The 16,858-nt window shown below is 42.7% G+C and overlaps 2 pseudogenes; one reads left to right on the forward strand and one right to left on the reverse strand.

Annotated features, from left to right (window-relative positions):
* Window positions 1-5,134: 5,134 nt before the first annotated feature.
* Window positions 5,135-5,788, forward strand: LOC144455668 (immunoglobulin kappa variable 3-11 pseudogene; annotated as a pseudogene).
* A 4,419-nt stretch (window positions 5,789-10,207) lies between these two features.
* LOC110202758 (jupiter microtubule associated homolog 2 pseudogene) lies at window positions 10,208-10,756 on the reverse strand (annotated as a pseudogene).
* Window positions 10,757-16,858: the final 6,102 nt, after the last annotated feature.

Raw genomic sequence — 16,858 nt, forward strand, 5'->3', positions numbered from 1 at the left:
ATTAAAAATAAAACAAAACACAGAGGTGTACAAGGAGAAACAGAAAGTTAATTTATTATAGCTATAATTATTATTATTATTATTTCAAATCTTGAGATTTGGGTGTCCCTCCATCAATAAGCTCAAATGAACGGGAGAAGACCCCACAGAGGTAGAAGTTGGTTTTGCATAACCCTGAAGGTTCAATTCCCCCTCCCTCACAGCTGTCCATTAACTCGGCTCACAATCTCACAAGCCAGACTCTAACATAGGACAAAGGACATAGTATACATCTCTATATCTCTTAGTTCGTTGAGATAATGTCAAAGAAGAAATAAAAAATGTGCAGTTAGGAAGATAATTTACAATTGTTTTTGGGAGGTCTCAGGGATTGAATAGATCATGTTGGGAACAGAAAGACATCTGAATAAGACCCTGTCAAAGGAGATAACTGGACTAGAACATTTGAGGGTTTTCCGGGGTTTGGGGCACATCTGGATAAGATCAGAAGGCAGGCCAGGGCTTAACAACTAGACAAATTTTAACTACTGACGTATGTCACTAAAAAATAACTCACAGAAATCTATTCTTAACCCTATCCTACCTTCTGAACTCATTACCTTAATTACACTGAGAAGTCTTCACTGGACATCCCATTCATTTCTTTCTTTCTTTCTTTCTTTCTTTCTTTCTTTCTTCTTTCTTTCTCTTTCTTTCTTTCTTTCTTTCCTTCTTCTTTCTTTCTTTCTTTCTTCCTTCCTTCCTTCCTTCCTTTCTTTCTTTCTTCCTTCCTTTCTTTCTTTTTCTTTCTTCCTTCCTTCCTTTCTTTCTTTCTTCCTTCCTTCCTTCTTCCTTCTTTCCTTCTTTCCTTCCTCCCTTCCTTCCTTCATTTATTTATTATGTATTTGAATACCATTTCTCAGGATCCCCATGCCAAGACCTCTTTTCTCTTTTCGCTCATCTCTTTTTACTATTTGGAGACAGCCTGTTTTCCAGGGCCAAGGCTTAACAAGCCAACTGTGCCCTGAGCTTGCATAACAATAGTCTTTTGCATTCACCCTCTGGATGAATTCTGCTGCAGCTAAATCATCCCTGAGTTCCAACAAGCACCAGCAGGAACCCCATCTCAACTATGATGCCCTGCTTGTCACTAATAACCTTGCCTCATCGCTGTTACACCTCACTGCCTGATTCTTTGTTTAGCCACAAATATAGGTATCAGAGGTCCTGGGTTTCTTGGTCCTAGAGGAGACCGTGGCACGTGTATCTAGTTTCCCTCCTACAATAGAAGAAAGAAGGCTTTTTGCCTATAACCTCTGTGGGTTCTTTGGTATTTTATTTTTCAGAGTTGACAGTTGGTGTAAAGCTCTTGGCTTTAACCTCTGTGGCAATTTGGTCACTTATTTATCAGAATTGATAGTTGGCATATAATCTTGGTGGCTCTCTGGTAATTTGTTTTTTAGGGTTAACACATTATGGCCCTGGCCACTCTCAAAAAAAATTACCCTGGGGGCTTTGCTTAGCAAGATTGGAAAGGTGGAATGACCGTGAACCAGGATTGTAGGTTGTAAAGCACTTTGCAAACCTTACCATTTGTGTGTATATATGTACCTATATATAAATATATAAACCCTAATTTATTTTATATATCATATATTTAAGTATTATATTAATTTAATTTGTATATTATAATTAGTGGCCTCCAATCTGTGATGATTTCATTCCCTGGGCTTTCTATTGCACTCCTGCTGAGCTCAAGCAATGTTTATAGAGTGATACAGAGGTGTGCTAGTAAATGTTTAACAGTACCTGGGGAGTGGAAATGTTTGCACACATGCTTTAAAATTTAGTCTTCAGATTAAACATTCTTAGGTCCTAGCAATCAACAACAAAACAATGCACTCAGCTCTAATTTACAGCTCTTGACTTCTGAGGTGTAAATGCTCACACCCAACATTCACAGTGGCTTTCTTCAGCTGGTTAAAGTTGGCTCCAGCAATCCCCCCCCCCATCCTACCTTCCTGGTGACACTATACTTACTGCTGTCTCCAAACAGAAAATCAAGCTAATTCATAATAAGCTCTCTCAGGCTCCTTAACCCACATATCAAAACCCCTTTGCATAATCTTCTATTCCTCTTCATTTGCTCCACTTTCTGAGGTAGAGGTGGTCTCTCCTAGCCAATGTTAATACCCTTATTTCTGTCCCTAATCTTCCACCCGTGGTATCTTCCAGGAACTTGCCCTATCAATCATCCCCCCTTTTGTATCATCAACTTCTTGTGTCTACTGTCTGCTTTGTCCTTGGGTGGCCGTGCCCAAGTCTCTCTCATCCTTAAAAACCAACAAAACAAAACAGAAACAAATAAATAAAACTTTACATTTCTCTGAAACTCTGTCTGTCCTGCCTTTGACAACTTAATTCCTGCTGTTGTTATTCAGTTGTGACTGACTCTTCATCCTGTGGGGTTTTCTTGGCAAAGATACTGGAGCGATTTGCCATTTGCTTCTCCAGTGTCCCCATTTTACAGATGAGGAACAGAGGCAAAAAGGGGTTAAACAAGTTGCCTTGGGTCACAAAGCTATTAAGTGTCTGAAAATGGATTTGAACTCAGGTCTTTCTGATTCCAGGCCAGTGCTCTATCCACTGCACCACCTAGCCGCCTCTTGCTCGTAATTAGAGATATTTAAAAATGGGATGGGCTACCTCAGAGGAAAAGCATTCCCTCTCATTGGAGACCTCTTTTGTTAAGCACTAATATGTGCCAGAATTTGCTAAGGGCTGATGACAAGAATACAAGCAAAAGAAAGACAGTTCTGGCCCCAAGGAGCTTACCCTCCAATAGAGGAAGACAATACACAGAAGGGAGCTGAAAAGCAGGGCTGGGGAATGGTGGTGAAGTTCAGAAGAAGCCGAGCCAGAAAGTGCTGTAGAGGAGAATTTGTTCAGTTTCAAGTTGAATTTGGTCGCCTCTGCTGTTCTATTCCACTTTTTGGTTTGTGTGATTCCGTAAAAGGGAAAGATGTGTTACTATTAGGGAATCATCATCACAAAAGCCAAGAGAAAAATATTGACATGCTACAAAGTAGGACTTTGTAAGGTCACTAGGGCCTGTCCTTGGAGCACAAGGCTCCCCTCTTCCTGGACTGCTTTGCATGGCTCACCCCAGTAGATGAGGGCAGCTGCTCTGGAGTGAGATGATGCCAGAGCTCAGGCATAGGGAAATGGCATCCCAGGCTCAGCTGCTCTGGATCCTGGGTGAGGGAAGAGCAAAGAATGCTCTATTCTGCTGCTCCCACTCAACTTCTGGATCTGTATTGCCCCTGTTGGAAACATTTAGTATGAATGTGTGTGTGTGCCTGTGCCTATCTATCCACCTACCTACCTCCCTACCTCCTATCTATCTATCTATCTATCTATCGATCTACCTATCATCTATCATCAATGTCTGTTTATGTATCATCTCTGTCTCTGTCTCTTTCTATCTGTTGTAATCATTAACTTGTTTCAGTCATATCTGACCCTTCATGCCCCATTTGGGGTTTTCTTGGCAAAGATAATGGAGTGGTTTGCCATTTCCTTCTCTAGCTCTTTTTACAGATGAAAACAAAGAGGGTTAAGTGACTTGCCCAGGGTCACACAGCTAGTAAGTGTCTGAGGCCAGATTTGAAGACTGATGAATCTTCCTGACTGATAACTAACAAATCACAAGATTGCAGAGTTGGAATTGACCTCAGAGATCATTTAGTCCAAACTATGCCTTGACCCTATCGGTGGTCATCTAGATTGGGTTCGAGTGATGGAGAGTCCAGAACTGTACTTTTTCATTTTGGATTGCTCTAATTATTATATCAGTGCAGCTAAGTGGCATAGTGGATAGAGCACCAAGCCTAGAGTCAGGAAGACCTGAGTTGAAATTCAGGGTCGGAAACTTACTAGCTGTGTGACCTTGGGCAAGTCACTTACTTAACCCTGTTTGCTTCAGTTTCCTCATCTCTAAAATAAGCTGGAAAAAGAAATGTCAAATACTCAGGTATCTTTGGCAAGAAAACCCCAAAAGGGGTCACAAAGAATTGGACACTACTGAAAAACAACAGAATATTAGATCAATTGAAATCTGCCTCCTTAATTTTATTTTCATTCTTAGGACCTTGCAGCCAAATATTCTAACCCCTGTCACAAGTTTGACTATGGAGGTGTGGAGAAACAGAATTCTCTATGTGCTACTAACATTTGAATGACTAGAGTAACATTACATCCTCTACATATAGCTTTTTTATTTTTGGTGAGGCAATTGGGGTTAAGTGACTTGTCCAGGGTCACACATCTAGTAAGTGTCAAGTGTCTGAGGCTGGATTTGAACTCAGGTCCTCCTGACTCCAGGGCTGGTGCTCTATGCACTGCACCACCTAGCTGCCCCCTTTTAAAAATCGAAACTGTACGATTACTCCCTGCACACCCACTTCTGTCTTCTACCTTCCCTCTCAGGAAATGGGTTTTCAGAATTTTTCCCAGTGCTCTTGGCCTTACTTCTCCCAGATTTCAGTTCACCGAGGCATGGACTCTGCTAGTTGCTGGGGATAGAAAGACAGGAGGGAAACCAATCCTTGTCCTGATGTATCATATTCTTTTGGGAGGGGAGGGCAGGCGAAATGCAACCATTACACAGATAAGGGGAAGATTATTAGAGGAGATAGAATACTAAGAGTTAATGGGGGAAAGAGAAAAAAAATATTCTGATTTTTATTGTTTAGCTACAAATGAGCTAGCTATCACAAAGATCCTTTTCAAAATATCAAAGTATTTTTTAAAAAATTTAGCAAGAATATTGAAGAAAAACAATTTTTAGAAAAATGCACCAATTATGAAAAGTCCTACACACACAGCAACATAGTCATTGAGGCCCTTTTCCTAATAGCGAAGTATCAGAAACAAAATAGGATTGATCAGTTGGAGGATGGCTAAACAAACAGTGTTGGGTGGTGCAGCTTTCTAGCTGTGCACTTAGTAAGATCAGGGGAGGGTGTCCATCAAATGGCTCTCCCTGGGCTACTTTGCATGATTTCCTCCCGGGAGATGAGACCATTGACAAAGGCAACTATAAACAGGCAGCTGGGAGGTGATGCTGAGTTAGCTAGAGCTCAGAGGCGTGAAGATGGGTCCCACGCTCAGCTGGTCTGTTTGCTGCTCCTCTGGACCCCAGATAAGGGAAGAAGAGCAGAGTGAGCACAAGCCTCTGTCCTCTGAGCACACTGAGCTCCCGGGTCTCTGCTATCCCTGAGGGTGACATTTAGGTTTTGTGCGTATGTTTGTCTGTGATAACGAAGGGCAGAGGGCCCATTTGTCTCAACACCCATCACTTGAGGATAGATTGGGTTTTGGGTTTCTGCATGAGTGATTCTCAAACATTTAATAGAGATGGCCTCAACTGTTATAAATATGTGTATATGTATATACATTTCTCATTATTTATCTTGTATTTGGGATTCCAGATGCCAGTGGGCAGATTGTGTTGACCCAGTCTCCAGCCTCCCTGTCTGTGTCTGCAGGAGAGAGAGTGACCATGTCCTGCAGGGCCAGTCAGGGCATTAGCACCAACCTACACTGGGACCTACAGAAACCAGGCCAGGCTCCCAGGCTCCTCATTGAATATGCTTCCATCCTGCACGATGGGGTCCCTTCCCACGTCAGTGGCAGAGGCTCTGGGACAGATTTCTCCCTCACAATCAGTGGTCTTAAACCTGAAGATGTTGCATATTATTACTGTCAGCAGAATAGTAAGTGGCCTCTCACGGTGCTCCGGCCCTGAACAAAAAGCTTCCCCAGGCTGGGTGCTCAATGACGCTCTCCGGCCTCGGATCCTTCCCCTTGCACAGCTGTGACAGAGGTCACATCTCTAGTTTTTGCTTAGGTCAAGAGTTTGCAGGGCTCACGCAAAGATCCCAGGGAGCTGTCACCACTCACTTTTTTGGTCTTCCTGTTTTGCTGATGCCTCTTGTCTCCCTTATTTCCTCATTAGCCAGTCACAGAATCCCACAGCCTCAAAGAAATGAAGGGACCTCAGGGGTCACTGAACCTAGAGCATGCCTCAAGAAGTATTCGGTAGTAATGTGCATGTAAATGTTGAATGAAACAGATTAAAGTGTGTGCTGCCCATGCAACATGTGAATGTTCATATTGGTTGGCTAAATATGGATCATGAGAAGGGTTGGGAATCTTGCCTATCCTTCTCCAAAGGAAGCTTTGATTCCTGCCTGGAAGGGAGAAGAATGGGGCCACAAAGTTCTCCTTTGAGAAAGTATGGGATCTGGAATTTTATCTAACAGTCCCCTTAAATGTTGCTGGTCTGGGGGGCATGATTTTTAGGTTCAAGGTTCTTCTCTGGCCATTATTTGTTAAAGGGAGAGAGAAGTCCAAGGTTTGACTTCTTCCCACCAAATACTAGATAACAAAAAACCCTATCACATATAAGTGGTGAAAAAACTCATTTATCCTAGCAAAGAGAGAACAGAAACTAGAAAAAAAATATGGAGATGAGAATACATCAGCAAACACATAGAGTGAATGAGCTCTCCCATTGGGATTGAGATATCTCAGCAGATTAGCATCTGTTGCCTAATTTAAAGACTCAGTTATCCTGGGCAAAACTGAGAGGTTAAATGCCTTGCCCAGGGCCACACAATTGGTAGGTCAGAGGAAGGCCTAGAATCCAGATTTTTTTGACTCTGAGTCTGTGCTCTACACACTATAACATACTTATTCTCTGCAGTCCTTTTTTCACAAACTCATAGATGTAGTCAGTCATTCAATCATTTTTAGGCTTATAGATGTAGTCAGTCAAGCATTTATTAAGTGTCCACTTTATGCCAGGCACTGTGGTAAGTACCAGGGATACAAAGGCAGACAAAGATGCAGCCCTTCCTTCAAGAAGTTTATGGGGGAGACAATATGCAAAAACTGTAGCCACAAGATTGATATGGGGTAAGTAGGAAGTTGGTCGGTCAGTTGATTATTGTCCTTCATTCTCAAAGATGGCCAAAATGACATCATTATGTTGGCGTGAAGGTGTAGTATATCCTACTGTGACTGATCAGACCAGTATGAGCTCAGAAGGCTGTACCATTGGCCAGGCACAAATGGTCCTTATGAACATTTGGAATGGACGTGTCTCTAAATTTGTGCATCTCACATTTCTTTTGAGCTACTTCAGTTCTGCTCCACTCGTACAGTATAGCACTTTCTTTGATGCAGGCATGCCATTCTGGGTAGTCCTTTGCCAGTGTCTCCCATGTCTCACAATTGATTCCAAAGTTCTTCAGAGAGACCTTGAGAGTGTCCTTTTATTACTTCTTCTCACCTCCATATGAATGCTTGCCTTTGAGTTCTCTCTAAAATAATCTTTTAGGCTATCATATGCCTGGCATTCAAACAACATGGATAGCCCTTTGAGGTTGCACTTTCTGCAGTAAAGTTTGAATGTTTGGCAGTTTAGCTTAAGAAAGGACCTCAGTGTCCAGTACCTTATCTTGCCAGGTGATCTTCAGAATCTTCCTAGGACAATTCAAGTGGAAGTGACTCAGTTTCCTGGCATGGCGCTGATATACTGTCCAGGTTTCATAAGCATACAACAATGAGGTCAGCACAATGGCTCTGAAGACCTTCAGTTTGGTAGGCAGTCTGATACTTCTTCTCTCCCCACCCTTGACTTCAGAGCCTCCTAAACACTGAGCTAGCTCTGGCAATGTGTGCACCAATCTACATGTACATCCCTGGAAAGTATACTACCAAAGTAAGTGAACTTACCCACAGTATTCAAAATTTCTCTATTTGCTGTAACTGATGGTTCAACATCTAGCTGGTGCTGCCTGGTGGTGAAGCTGTGTTTTCTTGGTATTAATTGTTAGGCCAAAATTAGCACAAGCAGCAGAAAATTGATCCCTATTTTGTTGCATCTCAGAGGCTGCACTGAGTGCACAATCATCTGCAAACAAAAAGTCACGCACCAACTCTCCCTCCACTTTAGTCTTGGCTTGTAGCCATAACAGGCTAAATAATTTACCATCAGTGTGGTAGCCGACCTTGATGCCATTTTTGTACTCATTAAAGGCATCTGACAACATTGCTGAAAAGCATGGGAGCAAACACACAGCCTTGTTTCACTCCATCGGCGACTAGGAAAACTCAAGAGCATCATCCATTATCCAGAACCTGGGCAAGTGTGCCGTTGTGAAATTGACAGACGATACTGTTAAACTTCTCCAGGCAACCGAATTTTGCCATAATTTTCCACAAGCTCTCATGGCTAACAGTATCAAAGACCTTTGTTAGATCAACGAACACGGTGGTTCTCCTGGGGTTGTTGGGCAGCAAACACCATTTCAATTATTCCTTGGCCCTTTCTGAAGCTACACTGGCTCTCAGGTAGATGACCAAATCCAGGTGAAGGATCAATCTATTAGGGAGAGAATTTTGCCAGCAGTGACTAAGAGAGAGATTCCGCCCCCCCCAAGTGACTGTCACACAATGATCTATTTATCTTTATGGAAATAGACAATGGAAGCATCCTTGAACTCCTGGGGGGGTAACCTCCTCTTGCCACATAACCTGGAAAATGTCAGTCAGCTTTTGCATGAGCAATGGACCCCCTGCCTTGTAAATCTCTGCTGGAATGGAATCAGCACCAGGTACTTTCCCACATGAGAGGAGCTTGGTATTTTTCAGTTATCATCCCTTCATATTCAACTCACACCTGTGCCCTCTGTCTATATATACTCCAAACTCCCCTAATAATGAGAAAGTTCTTATGAGTTACAAGTATCATCATCCTATGTAGAAATGTAAACAGTTTAACCTTACTAAGTCCCTTATGATTTCTCTCTCTTGAGGCTTGTATTTGAAAGTCAAGTTTTCTATTCAGTTCTGGTCTTTTCATCAAGAACGCTTGAAAATCCTCTATTTAATTGAATTTCCATTTTTTCCCCTGAAGGATTATACTCAGTTTTGCAGAGTTTTTTTTTTATTGTCCAAAATGTTTATTTTGAAGAACTAAAGGTTTTCAGTGATTCGCTCTCCTCCCCCATCAACTGATTACAGTAAAAAAAAAAAAGTCTTAGAAAAGTATGAATAACTAAAATAGTAGAAAGAAATTGGATAGGTTAATAAGGCCTTTACAAAAGACTGGAAGGCTCCACTCCCCCACATTTAGAAAAGAATTGTGGTTTGTGAAAATAGTATGTTCACACCACTAGTGAATTGCAGAGGCAGTCAAAGGCATTTAAGGCTTATGAGAATGGCAGGGAGAAACTATTCACTTTAAAAATCAGTAAATAAGAGATCCAACTTACTCTCTTATGTAAGGCAGGCCTTTTGATCTAAGATTAGGCCAAGGGCTTCTAGCTGACAGAAGGTACAGATGCCCCTGAAAGATCTGGGTGAAAAAATCTGCCATTAAGAATAGATCTACAAACAAGGGAAAAGGAAAATCAGCTTGACTGACAAGCTGCAGCTTAGTGAGTCTCCCCGGCTTTTGTGGGAAAGAGGTCAAAAAACATCATAGGATGTCTGCAGAACAGTGCATCATGAAGGCACACTTAAAAGGACACAAACAGATTTAACACTCATTTTCTCAGATACTAGTAGCTCCCCTAAGAAAATGTAAAGGTCCTGTGTCATCACTCTATATAATGTAAGGACTCTGTGAGCTAAGTGATCTACTACCCTTCTGAAACCCAAGGTGTATCCCTTTACCAGACAAGGGAGGGGGAGCATTCCTCTGGCAGCTGTCCAACACATCATTCACATGGGTTTTTAGTCCCCTAGTGACATTGTCAATGGCTACTGCTGCAGTACTGTCCCTGGATGTACATTTGCCCACCAAAACACAGATGTTCCTAATACCCATGAAGATCCTACCTTCCCCCATGTTTTTTCACTCCATCAAAGATTCATATTTGGAACTAATTCTTGGATGCAAACCTGCAGGATTCCTTATTGCTCCCATAAGATTCGTTTTCTCTATTCCCTGAAAGGCTCTGTGTCCCCTGGTCCTGTGTAGCCCCAGCCATTTCTAGAAGACAAGTTTGAGCAATGAGCCATATGAAAATCTTCGCACATAAATCATCAACCCTTCCCCTCCCCGCCCCATCCTGACTTGTACTAATTAGAAACCATAAGCCTCGACACCCTAACAGAAGAGTTTCTAGTCTGAAGACACTGGTATTAGTTTCCTTTAGTAGAGATGCAGGATTTGCCAGGTTGAGGACTTTGTTGTGTGAGAGAGGCCTGGGGCCCAGCCTAGCTCATGGTTGTCCATCTTGAGTTTAGAGTCAGTTTCCTTGGCTCGTTCCTCCTTTCCTTTGTCACATTTCTCATTATGTTCTTCTCTTGAAGATTGTGGATTCTCTGTAGCTCAGACTTGCAATTTTTGTGTCCTCACCTTCACATAAGACAAGATGATACTTGGTCTTCCTCGGGCGTGCTAAGGGTACGGGATTGGTGACTGAAGACCCAGAGACATCACTGGTCTTCTCACCAGAGGGATTCAAATGATATCAAGCCTGCACAGCGATAGGCTCTTCAAAGATACCATTTCCTTTGCCTCCTGGAGGATTTGACCTTTTGGGTGTATTCTGAGGTTCCTCAGATGTTCCAAAGATATTAGATGCCATTCTATTTGGTCTACTTCTGGAGGTCCAAAGAGATTGCTTGAGTCTCCTCCAGGGGATTTCATTACTCTGGAACTTGGCTTGCCACCCTCATTCTCCTGCCCTTGGAACATGTCGGCTGTGGCTACAGCAGCTGGGCGGCGGCGGCAGCAGTGGCAATGGCGCTTCTGTTGCGCTGCCAGTTCTGCTGAATTATAATCCTAGGTTGTAATCCTAGCTACTTTGCCCTCTGGAATATCATATTCCAAGCCTCCCAATCCTTTAATGTAGAAGCTGCTAAATCTTATGTTATCCTGACTGTGGTTCCATAGTACTTGAATTGTTTCTTTCTGGCTGCTTGCAATATTTTCTCCTTGATCTGGGAGCTCTGGAATTTGGCTACAATATTCCTAGGAGTTTTCATTTTGGGATCTCTTTCAGAAGATGACTGTTGTATTCTTTCCATTTCTCTTTTACCCTCTGGTTCTGGAATATCAGGACAGTTTTCCTTGCTATCCAGGGTTGTGACCCGCATCTGAGTAACGGTAAAATAACAGAGTCTTGAACCCAGTGCTAGCAAAGAGACTCCTATAATCTCCTTCTAACCAGTTGTTCCACCCCCTTACCATCTGTGGGCTGAGAGCTGGGAGCAGCTCTCACTGGTGCTGATTTAGTCATTCACGTGGCCTGCTCCCGGTTTGCTGGGGCCTAGTCTATGCTGGTGGAGGCTGAGAATTCAGAAAGTTATCACTGTCAGCACTCACTCCTAGGAGTTTCCTCCCACAGCACTTTGGCCCTCAAATCAAAAACCTCCCCACAGCGACTGATCAGTGAAGCTTGCCTGTCTCATACAACAAGGACTAGACACCGGGACTCTCACCTTCCATTCCAATATTATGATGCTGGTCTGGATGATTAGGCTAAAGCCCTTCAGAAGCTGGCCCCTTCCTAACCTTGCCGTTTTTCTTAGAGTGTACCCCACCACACAAACATCTCCATCAACCCAGTGACATTGGCTGTTTCCCTGCCCAAGATCCTCTGTCTCCCAGCTCAGAACATTTTCCCCTGGCTGTGCCCCATGCCTGGAACACTCCCCCTCCTCATCTCCATCTCCTGGATTCCTTCTGGTCCCAGCTTCAATCTGAGATTCGACAGAAAACCCTTCCTGATCTCTCTTGATTCCACTGTCTTCTCTCTGTTGATCAATTCCTATCTATCTGTATGTAGAATACATTCATATGTGCTTGTTTGCTTGTAGTTGTTTGCGTGTGATTAGATTGTGATCTTGGGGACTGTGTTTTGCCTTTTTTGTATCCCCAGTTTAAAAAAGGACTTGCCACATAGTAGGAAATATTTACTGACAATGTTGACACTAAATCAATCAATCCATCAATTGATGATCAATGAGCATTTATTAAATACCTGTTATGTTCTGGGCATTAGTCTAATGATGATGGATAAAAAGACAAAAAATAATCCATCCCTACCCTTAAGGAATTGGAATAAACAGGAATCTAATTGTAGCTGAATCAAAAGACTTCTCCCAGATGGTTTAATCACCTGTGACAGGAAGTACATATGAAGAGTCTAGATCACAGGTGGGTAACCTGTGGCCTTCTAGATCCTTAAGTGTAGCCTTTTGACTGAATCCATGTTTCACAGAACAAATCTTGTTCTGTACAGATTCAGTCAAAAGGCTGTCCTTAAGGACCTAGAAGATCACATGTGGCCTTAAGGCCACAGGTTCCCCACCCCTGGTCTAGATGGTATCTAGTGGATAGAGAGCTGACCTTGGAGGCAGGAAGATCTAGGTTTAAGTTTAACCTCAGACATACTGACTGTGTAACCTTAGATAAGTCACTTAACTTCTCAGTGACCCAAGGCATGCTGCTCCCAAAGTCTGTAAGTTAAAGAGAAAATAGTTATCTGAATTGGTAGCTGCTTCTTTCCTTGGGCAATTATCTTTCTACACAAAATAAACATTTATTAAGCACCTACTATGTGCCAGGAATGGTGTTATGCACTGGGGATGCAAATAAGAAAAAGAGATAGTCTCTGGGGGCAACTAGGTGGCACAGTGGATACAGCTCCGGCCTTGGAGTCAGGAAGACCTGAATTCAAATCCAGCCTCAGACACTTGACACTAGCTGTGTGATCCTGAGCAAGTCACTTAACCCCGCTTGCCTCACCAAAAAGAAAAAAAAAAGAGAGCTAGTCTCTGCCTTCAAGACGTGTACAATCTGATGGGGGAAGATAATACATAAAAGGAAGCTGATATCCTCAGCAATGCAATGATCCAAGACAATCCCAAAGAACTAACAAGGAAGCCTCCAGAGAAAGAGCTGATAGTGCTTAAAGACAGACTGAAGCATGCATTCCCACTTCCTTTCATTCTTTTTCTTCTATTTGAGTCTTCTTGTACAAAATGACTCATATGGACAACCTATATCTGAGTGCTTACATCTCAGGGAAAGGAGAGGGGAGGGAAGGAGAGAGGAAGGGGTAGAATTTGGAACTTAAAACTTTCATAAAACAAATATTAAAAAAAAATTTTAATAAGTAATTGGGGGAAATAAAAATATATATTAAAATAAAAAAAATGAAAGGAAGCTGAAAAGGTATGTAGGGGAGGTGCTAGAGGGTGCAAGGTGGCAGATAAAGAGATGGATGGTATTTTGAACCCTGTGTAAAGGGAGGCAATTCCACCCTCCAGTCACAGATGCATAAACAACTGTGGGTACTGATGAAGTTGTAGTTGTTATGTTGTGTCTGACTCTTTGTGACCCCATTTAGAGTTTTCTCACAGATCCTGGAGTGGTTTTTAATAGTTCATTTTACAGATGAGGAAACTGAGGCAAACAGGGTTAAGTGACTTGCTAAGGGTCACACAGCTAGTATGTGTCTATGACTAGATTTGAACTCAGGTCTTCCTGACTCCAGGCCCAACTCTCTATCCACTGTACCACCTAGCTTCTGAGGAGTTAGTAGCAAAACTGAAGTAATGTTTATGATGATGGGTTTCCTGATGATGAGTTTTTGTGGTAATGAGTTTTTTCTGAGTGAGGCAAAATGTAAATGACGATGGCACTAAAACCAAGCAGAACAAGTAGCGTTAAATGTAAAAAAAGTCTCTACATTTGTCTGTGGGTATTTTTCTGCTTCCATATGAATACTGTAGAGGGCCGGCTTTGGGGAGTTGGAGGGCTTAGGCCAGCCTGGGTCTTACCTGTAGCTTGTACTAAGCCTGACAGCTGGCTCACCACCCCCCTGTTCCGTCTCTTGAGAACAGGATGCAGGAAGGGAGGAAAGGGATGGGATACAGGACAGGACGCAGGAAAGAATGTAACAGACAAGGTACAAGGAAGGAAATCACCTAATTAGGTTTGTCCTTTTCATGAATAACAATGTTACTGTTGCTTGATCCAGTACTATGTAAGCCTGAGCCCTCAGATCAATAAACAGAGTTTGTTCTTCGCTGCTCTCACCTGGCCCGTGGTTCTTTCTCTCTTCACACTCTGCCGGCATCAGAGCACAGCCGGGGACGCAGGCACTCCCGGCAGAATACAACATCTCCTTCTAGTCAAGTCTTTCGAATAACATGGTCTGTGAAGAGGGGCGCGTAACTCTCACTTCTCCCTGTCCTGCCCTTCTTAGGTACAGGCACAAGAGTCTGTCCCTCCAATGCATGCCTGAACCTGGAATCCTCTGCTGCCACTGAGTCAACTGCAGAAATCTCCCCACCATTTCATAGGTAGCTTTTTGGGCAGGCAATCAGCTATCTCCTCCTAGATTCAATTGAAGAGGACATCAGAAGAGCCAACAGGGTATGAACCATCTTGTTTAAATGTATAGAATGTCTTCATTGTGAACACTCATACACAACACCATTTTGTAATTAGTCAATGGTGTGCGTGTGTGTGTGCATGCGTGTGTGTGTGTGTGTGTGTGTGTGTATAGAACCCCACCTTTATGATTCAGCTTATTGTTTCTGGAATTCATCAGCAATTTTAGGTCTGTAAGGTTCCCCACCCCAAGACCACTCCTCTCTTTTCACTCCTCTCTTTCCTTGTTATTAGGAGACATCTGGTGTTCCAGAGCCAAGGTCCAGCAAGCAAGCTGTGCCCACAACAGTCTTTTGTGCTCACCCTCTGGATGAACTCTGCTGCAGCTAAGCCATGGAACTGACAGTCTCTGAGTTTGGGCAAGCACCAGCAGGCCTGGTCATGAAGCCCTGTTATGAATGGACTGGGTGTCACTAGGCAACCTTGCCTCACTGTTGCTATGAGGCCTCACTGCTGTTACACCTCCCTGCTTGATTCTTTGTCTAGACACAATTACATGTTATCAAGGCTGCCTAGAGACCATGTCTAGGTTCCCTATTCCAACAGAATAAAGAAGGCTTTTTGCCTATGACCTCTGTGGCTATTTGGTCATTTACTTTTCAGAGCTGACCGTTGTGAGCTCTTTGGTATTTTCAGTGTTAACAACTCCTTCTGACCTTTCGGTCTTTGCCAGTATCCTTCCAGTTTCATTGCCTTTTTATATATTGGTCTCTGGTTACCTGGCTTTGTTTTCATCCTGTCTTTTTAAAATTTAAATTTGTCCATGATTTCTGTGTCTCTGTATTAGTCTATTTAAGCTTCCTTCCTCCTTCTCTTCCTTTCTTCCTTCCTTCCTTCCTTCCTTTCTTCCTTTTCTTTCTCTTTCTTTCTTCCTTTCTTTCTTTCTTACTTTCTCTTTCTTTTTTTCTTCCTTCCTTCCTTCCTTCTTTCCTTCCTTCCTTCCTTCCTTCCTTCCTTCCTTCCTTCCTTCCTTCCTTCCTTCCTTCCTTTCTTTTTTTAAATTTTCATGCAGGAGCATGCTGGTAAACCAGACCTCTGAGGAAAATAGTATACAAGACATTTATTTTTTGGAGATATGAAGCTGAAATTCTCCGTCCATGAATCAATCAACAAATATATATTTAATATTGATTATATTCTCAGGCTTACTGTAGGTGCTATGGGGTCAGTCAGATGATCTTGGGCCACTTACTTTATTGCTTTTAGCCTCAATTTCCTCATTAGTAGAATAAGGAATTTGGGCTAGATGACGTATATTTTCTTTTACAGAAAGGCATTGTGACATATTAAATAGAGGTCAGGCCTCAAAGCCTTTGGCATATGCTAACTGTGTGATGCTGGGCAAGTCCCTTAATCTGTCAGTGAATAGACAAGACTGTAAGTTGCAGAGAAGATGCCGATCTGAATCGGTAGAGTGAGTCTTCTCATCTAGGATTTCCCTATAACACAGAAATCCCAGTCCAACACATCTCCCTTTTCCATTTAACATAACATACAAATGAATAATAAGTAGAGTATGTCAGGAGTGGGGTCAACAACATGACTGGATCAATCACATCTTACCAAGCCAGATTCTAAAGGAATAGCCTATTGAAATATACTAGAAAATAACCTTTCACTCTGATTGTTACGGTGGAGGGTGGGACATGCTCGAAATACTGCAAACTAGGGTCCTCTTAAGTTTTGTTTCGTAGGGTGGGGTTTTCCCTTAAAACTTCTCTCTGGATCCAATGCAAAAATCATCTTGACATTTTCTTGTTTGGTCCAGAAGATACTTTCTTCTTGGAGCTTCTCTAGTCTGGGATCCTGATTAACTTCCAGGTCTCACACAGCTCTGCTCCCTTCTGAATGGGGTCAGTAGGTTTTCATTATTAGTAGATGGCAGCCAGTGACTTATAAAGTTCCACTCCTCAAAGCTTCCTTTCAAAGGAAAAAAGGGCTCATGTCAAAAGCTTTTCATTGCATTCGAACTTCCTACTCAACTACAAAGCACAAAAGCCAATGCTTGCAGGGCCAAGTTTGGACTGGAATGTGGGGCATTCCCCACATGTTGGGCACTGCCATTCCTGACAGGACTGGTAATACAGTGAGTGAGTCTCCCAGAAAGATTCAGATAAGTCAGTAGGCAAATGCTTGAATTATTGCAATATTAGTCTAGCTCTATGTCAAAGCTCCCTTTTACAAAAAGTTTTTCAGGGCTCATAGAATATGAAGGGCCAGAGGCCTTAGGCATTAGCAACACTCAGGGTTTGGGCTACTCAGCATATACCAGTACTTTGAGCAACCCGGTAAGCAAGATCACTGGAGTGTGTTCTTTGAGCACAAACCTCCAACCCTCCCTAGACTGCTTTGCATGGCTGATCCCCAGGTCACTAGGCCAGCTGATGACAGCAG

The sequence above is a fragment of the Phascolarctos cinereus genome, unplaced genomic scaffold (assembly GCF_003287225.1).
Source record: "Phascolarctos cinereus isolate Bilbo 61053 unplaced genomic scaffold, phaCin_HiC Scaffold_2;HRSCAF=192, whole genome shotgun sequence".
Lineage (NCBI taxonomy): Eukaryota > Metazoa > Chordata > Mammalia > Diprotodontia > Phascolarctidae > Phascolarctos > Phascolarctos cinereus.